The sequence below is a fragment of the Vipera berus genome, assembly GCF_964194415.1.
Source record: "Vipera berus genome assembly, chromosome: 1".
NCBI lineage: Eukaryota > Metazoa > Chordata > Lepidosauria > Squamata > Viperidae > Vipera > Vipera berus.
Genome location: NC_138202.1, coordinates 196,281,634 through 196,287,633, shown reverse-complemented (window position 1 = coordinate 196,287,633; position 6,000 = coordinate 196,281,634). Strand labels below are relative to the sequence as shown.

Here is a 6,000-nt window from a genome sequence, read left to right as displayed (position 1 = left end):
TGTAACTTTGAATGGTCATCAAACAAATGGTTAAGTAGAGGATTGCCTGTACTGTTGCCTTTGAAAACTGCAAAGGAAGACAACGTAGTTAGTCCACAGGGCAGCCCCCCTGGTTACATTACAGCTTGGCCCACCGATCACATTCCTCTGAATCTTGAACCATTGCATTGCCAATAGAAATCAGTATATTTTGGGCCCAATTCAAAGTGGGAGGCTAGGGAGGTTAGAACAATCTGAGATTTTTGAACAGAAAGCCTTTCCCTCAGAAGGCGAAGTAGAGTAAGGTGGCTCCAAGAGAGTGGGCCACCGAGGTTGTGACGTTAGCCTTTCCCTAGCCCAGGGGTAGGCAACCTTGGCTCTTTTATGACTCGTGGACTTCAACTCCCAGAATTCCTGAGCCAGCATGGCTCAGCTTGGAAACTCTCCCTTTCCCCTCAGCATGGCCGGCTCAGGAATTCTGGGAGTTGAAGTCCACGAGTCATAAAAGAGCCAAGGTTGCCTACCCCTGCCCTAGCCTAGCCTAAAGAGAAAACAATGCTCTTCCACTTAAGGGAGGTGGTGGGTGGGGCAGAATTTCCTCAGGCCGAACCACGGAGTAACTGCGCCAAGAGAATTCAAGCAAAACCAGGCAAAACCGTGGTGGGGCCGGCCTTGGACGGCGTCCCATCTCTGACCGCCACCCTCGCCTCCTCCGTAGATACGGAGGATCTCAAGTGAACGCGGGGGCGGGGGGGGGAAGAGAAAAGAAAAGGGCGCGGAGCCGCAGCCACAGCCCGGCGGCGGCACGGGAGTCGCACGGCGGCTCCTCCTCCTTCTCCTCCTCCTCCTCCCAGTCACGGCTGCGACGAGAGGCGGCGCTTGCCTGAGGCCGGCGAAGTCGTTGCGCTGCCGCCGGCCGAGTGGCTCGGCCCAGAGTCGCCCATGGTGGCGACGTGTCGCTTTGGAGGCGCCGGGAATTACGCTAGGCCGCATCCGCTGTTTCGGCCTTTGCCGTCGCTGCGACGGCGACAGCTGCAGCCACCCGGCGTTGCTGCGGGGCGGAAATCCCGCCGGTCCCTCGGGGAATTCCAGACCGAGAAAGGCGAAGAGCGCCGGCGCCGGCGGCAGCTTCTCCGTGCTGTTCTTTTCACGCCCGGTCAGATTCCCCCCTGCTAATAGCGGGGAGAGGCGGAGAAAGAGCGCAACAAAACCTCGCTAAGGTAGGCCGGGCTCGGACGTCCCCTTAGAGAGGCAGAGGATGGTAAATTGCAGGGGCGCGTCTCTCCCACCCTCCGCTTTTCCCGCATTTGCTTGGTGCGGTTTGCAGAGGACAGGGGGCTCCTTTCCTTCCCAGACATCAGACTTCGTTTACTGGAGTTTACTGGAGCCCTCCCGTCATTTGGAGAAAGAGATACAATAACCCTCTCTTTACCCCCCCCCCACCCCAAATACTCCTCCCTCTGTGCGCCCCCAAGATAACCTCTTCTCAAAGAGGTGTCTTCTCAAATCCCAACTGTGAGGGGGGAAAAGGACTGGGTGTCTTTTTCCCTCTCCCATCTCTTAATCCCAGGAAGATGAGGAACCCCACCTGTCCCTCTTTTCCTCCCTCCCCCCTTTTCCTTTCAGTCGAAGACGATGCCCTGCCAATTTCAAGGAAATGGTTTTAATTGGAGCAAAAGGAATATGCTCTGGTTCTTAATCTCGAGGAAACAATTGATAATCTTCACCCCCTGTATGGGTATACATAAAAGGAAGCCACTTTCAGGCCAGAGAAAGTTAGGTCTGCGCTGTATCTTCTTTGTCCCATCAGAGGCACCCCTGTGCCCAGCTAAGTTTTTTTTTTATAAAGGAAAAGAATAACACATTTTGAATGGTGTCTTCTTTTTAGAATATGACAAGGTTCACAAGGGAAGGCACTTGTAAAAATGGATTCATTCCACCTTACCCTCTTTGCCCACTAGGGCTACCTTGTTCAGAATCCCTGCTTAATTCGAGCTATTAGCTCAGAATTACTGTTAAATGTTTTTCCTGTGAGGTGTAAGCCTGGCAGTATATTTAAAGGAGATGTATGTTTTACAAAATTAATTAATTAATTAACACAATTTAGGGCATAAGCATTTGATTTCACTTTAATCCACTGAGTTGGATATATGAATTGCTATCCTCAATTAGCAAGAATTCAAATATAATGGTAAAGGGTGTCCTTTACTGTAGAGAGTGTGATGGAAAGAAAAGGAAATGCAGAATAGAAAGACTGATAATTATATTGGTTTAAATAGGTGTGAATTAATTACAGCTATATTACACTAATTTATAAAATAATACTGATTGATACATTGACTTTCATAAATTTGATTAACATTTTAAAAGGCTTTTAGTGTTGCTATCCTAAATTAGCAAGAATTCAAATATAATGGTAAAGGGTGTCCTTTACTGTAGGGAGTGTGATGGAAAGAAAAGGAAATGCAAAATAGAAAGACTGATAATTATATTGGTTTAAATAGGTGTGAATTAATTACAGTTATATTACACTAATTTATAAAATAATACTAATTGATACATTGACTTTCATAAATTTGATTAACATTTTAAAAGGCTTTTAGCGTTGCTTCTGGGTCAGTAGCAAAATTAAGTCATACTGAGTGACATTACATGCAGTATTTTTCTTAGCTGTCAAATAGCATCACAGAATTTTTTTCTAATGGACTTATTTTCTGATATATGTCAAAGTCATGGGGGTTGGAATGGTAATATTTGTAGATTGTCTTGGAAGGGAAACTGGCATCCTTTAGAAATATCCTAGATGTAAACATACAGTATGTTCCTGCATTGTGTTTTAAATGCAAGTTATGTGACAGGTGCCCATGTTTCATCCCTCTTATGAGAAGTACGGTTAAAAACTGCCATGGACAAATCATTTAAATTAAAATGATTTATTTTCAGGATTTCCTTATTTGAAAAAGTCAGAAATTGTAAGGGAAACATTTAAGACATGTTTTCAACCTATTATTTATTTTGCTTCTTTGCTTTTTGTTTTGTTTTGCTTTTTGTATGGTTAATATATTAAATGTTCCTGATAATTCTTTGTAAAATGCTGTCTTTTCAATGGCAGCATCAAACTTGTTCCTTTATTACTTTTGATATTTTTTTAAAAAATATTAAATGTTAGCATCCATCTTGGTATGTATCATGAATGGTTTTACAATAAAATTCTTAATTATATTTTAAGAAACAGTGAGAAATCTATAGGTACAATGGAACTGCATACATTACACAGACCTTGAAGTAACCATCCTGCTATCAAAAGGAAAAAGTTTAGTTTAACAACTTACAAGAAACTATATTATATGCAGTCTTTAAATTATACCTTTGCTTTTTAAATTAGTAATTTAAATTTGGAATTAATAATTTGATACTTTTTTCTATATGCTTTTTTTTGTTTAGAACTTGAAAAACAGTCATGTATATTATAGTCTTGTGATCTTTTTAATAAATGAAACTGGAAGAGATATGAGGTCTGCCTTACTGGAATCTTCTTGGAATACTGTTGTTAAGGTATGCAAATTAAGTGGTTTTTTCATTTGTCAGGTACTTATAGATTGTGGTCACTATTCTCTCATACCCAGTAGATATTAATAATGTGCTAAAACTGTGTATACTTAAAATAAAATGTACAAACACAAGTTTAAATAACTTCCTGACTTAATCTTTATTTTTAGTTTCAAGGGTAATTTCCTCTATGATCATAAATGAGCATCTCTTGAACTAGACAGCCATAAATGTCACAAATTCCAAAGTATTCCATACAGTTATACATTTTTAGAGTTGATCTTTTTAGCAACTTATTATTTTTAATAAAGTAGAAGACATTATATATATATATATATATATATATATATATATATATATATATATATATATATATATATATATATATATATATATATGAAAAACACTATGACTTAAGCTAATTGTTATGATAAATGCCTAGAAACCAAGTTGTTTAAATGAAGATGAAAACAATCAGAATTGTTTCTTTATCACATAGAACCATAGGGAAAATATCTAACATTTAAAGTTAAAGCATTGTAAATTACATAATAACACATAGATTTAATCTAAAACAGAGGTCCCCAACCTCTGGGCTGCAGCCCACTACCAGGCCGTGGCCTATTTGCAATCGGGCAGTGTGAGCAGTGGGCCAGTGCACACATGCACTCGTGCAAGTCGAGCTGCGCATGTGCACGTGCGCACTGCCCGCCACTAATCTGGCCTGGTTCCCCTCTTTCTCTCCAGCTGAGCCACAAAGTTTGGGGACTGCTGATCTAAAATACCACACAATATATAGCTTCTCACATAGCAATAGCCTTCTATTACCTCCTTAAAAAACAAAAACAAAACATTCCCTCCAATTAAAATATTTCTTCTAACTTGTTTGTTCAAGTACAATCATCTTCATTAAAATATTTTTAATATTTTACCATTTTATCATTGGGGCTTGTTAGTTTAATCTTTTTTAACATTTGTATTATTGTGTTTTATTGTTGTTAGCTGCCCTGAGTCCTTCGGGAGATACGGCGGCATATAAGTCCCAAAAATAAATAAATAAATAAATAGATTAATATCAATGGTTAAGAAAAATTCATAAAACTGATGGGAAAAAATTATTTTTTCCCTTGAGAAATTAACAAACGGTGCCCAAAGAATAGCCAAAAACTATTTAGAAGAGGCATGTCAAACTGCCGGCCCATGGGCTGGATGCATCACTCTGAAACCACACACACCCCATTGCCAGCAATGGGGAAAAAGTTGTGATATGTCGCACGATGTCACGTGACGTGAGTTTGATATGCCTGATTCAGAAAGTAGCAGATTTGTGTTGAACATTGAACTACTTCTGGGAAATACTTTTTAATTGTTTTATGTTTATATTTACATTTAATTTTTTAAAATAGAATAGAAAGTATATAAGAGCCGTGGTGGCGCAGTGGTTAGAATGCAGTATTGCAGGCTAATTCTGCCAACTGCCAGCAGTTCAGTTCTCACCAGCTCAAGGTTGACTCAGCCTTCCTTCCTTCTGAGGTGGGTAAAATGAGGAACCAGATTGTTGGGGGCAATATGCTAACTCTATAAACTGCTTAGAGAGGGATGTAAAACAGTATGAAGTGCTAAGTCTAAGTGCTATTTCTATTTTAATTTACAAGTAGTCCTTGCTTACAACCATAATTGGGATTAGAATTTGCATTACAAGTCGATGTAGTTGTAAAGTGGGTCATTACATGACTGGACCTGATTTTATTTTCATTTTTCCTATGGTCATTAAACAAATCACCACAGTCAAATCATGCAATTTTTAAATGAATCACATAGTTGTTAAGTGAATCCAGCTTCCCCAAATGATTTTGCTTGTTGAAGCCAGCTAGAACAATTGCAAATCACAAACAAGACACAGCAACCCTCGTAAATGTGGGCCAGTTGCCAAGTACTGAAATTGAAATCATGTCACCATGATCCACAAACCCAATCAATGCATTTTTGGTAGTTATAACCAGGCCTGAGACCTGGCTTACACAGAATCCAGTTAGCCCATTTCGGCCAGGGTCTTCTGAACCTTATTTACCACTTTAACAGAAAAGGAGATTGGAGACTAATAAAAAAAATTATTCAAAACTGTTGGGTTCAGCAATTAATGTTAATTAGCATTAATGAAGCTGCAGAAATGAGCGTTTATTCAACATACTTACATTTGACTACCAGAAGAAAATGCAGAACTTCTACATACCAAATTTAATGTTGTCCTGTATTAATCTGCAAAAGAGGCATACATGCAGTGGACATTTTCAAGGAATTAGTAGTTAAGAATATATAGTTAAAGAAAGAATGAGATATAGAGATTTATAAGCATTTGGCTGGCTATCCAAAAGTCAAAATCGCAATACATCTGTGAAATGATCAAGTATAACTCTTTAGAAAGAATTCAACAAATACACAGTCAACACTTTTCATATGAAACACTGCAGC

At 39.4% G+C, this 6,000-nt stretch overlaps 1 protein-coding gene across 1 annotated transcript in view; it reads left to right on the top strand.

The window, feature by feature from the left end:
* Nucleotides 1–878: 878 nt before the first annotated feature.
* Nucleotides 879–6,000, top strand: part of VPS54 (VPS54 subunit of GARP complex) — a 52,354-nt gene continuing 47,232 nt past the window's right edge. The window contains exons 1-2 of the mRNA XM_081344261.1: nucleotides 879–1,199; nucleotides 3,424–3,534. The gene's annotated coding sequence lies outside the window, so the exon portion shown is untranslated. The remainder of the gene's footprint in view (nucleotides 1,200–3,423; nucleotides 3,535–6,000) is intronic.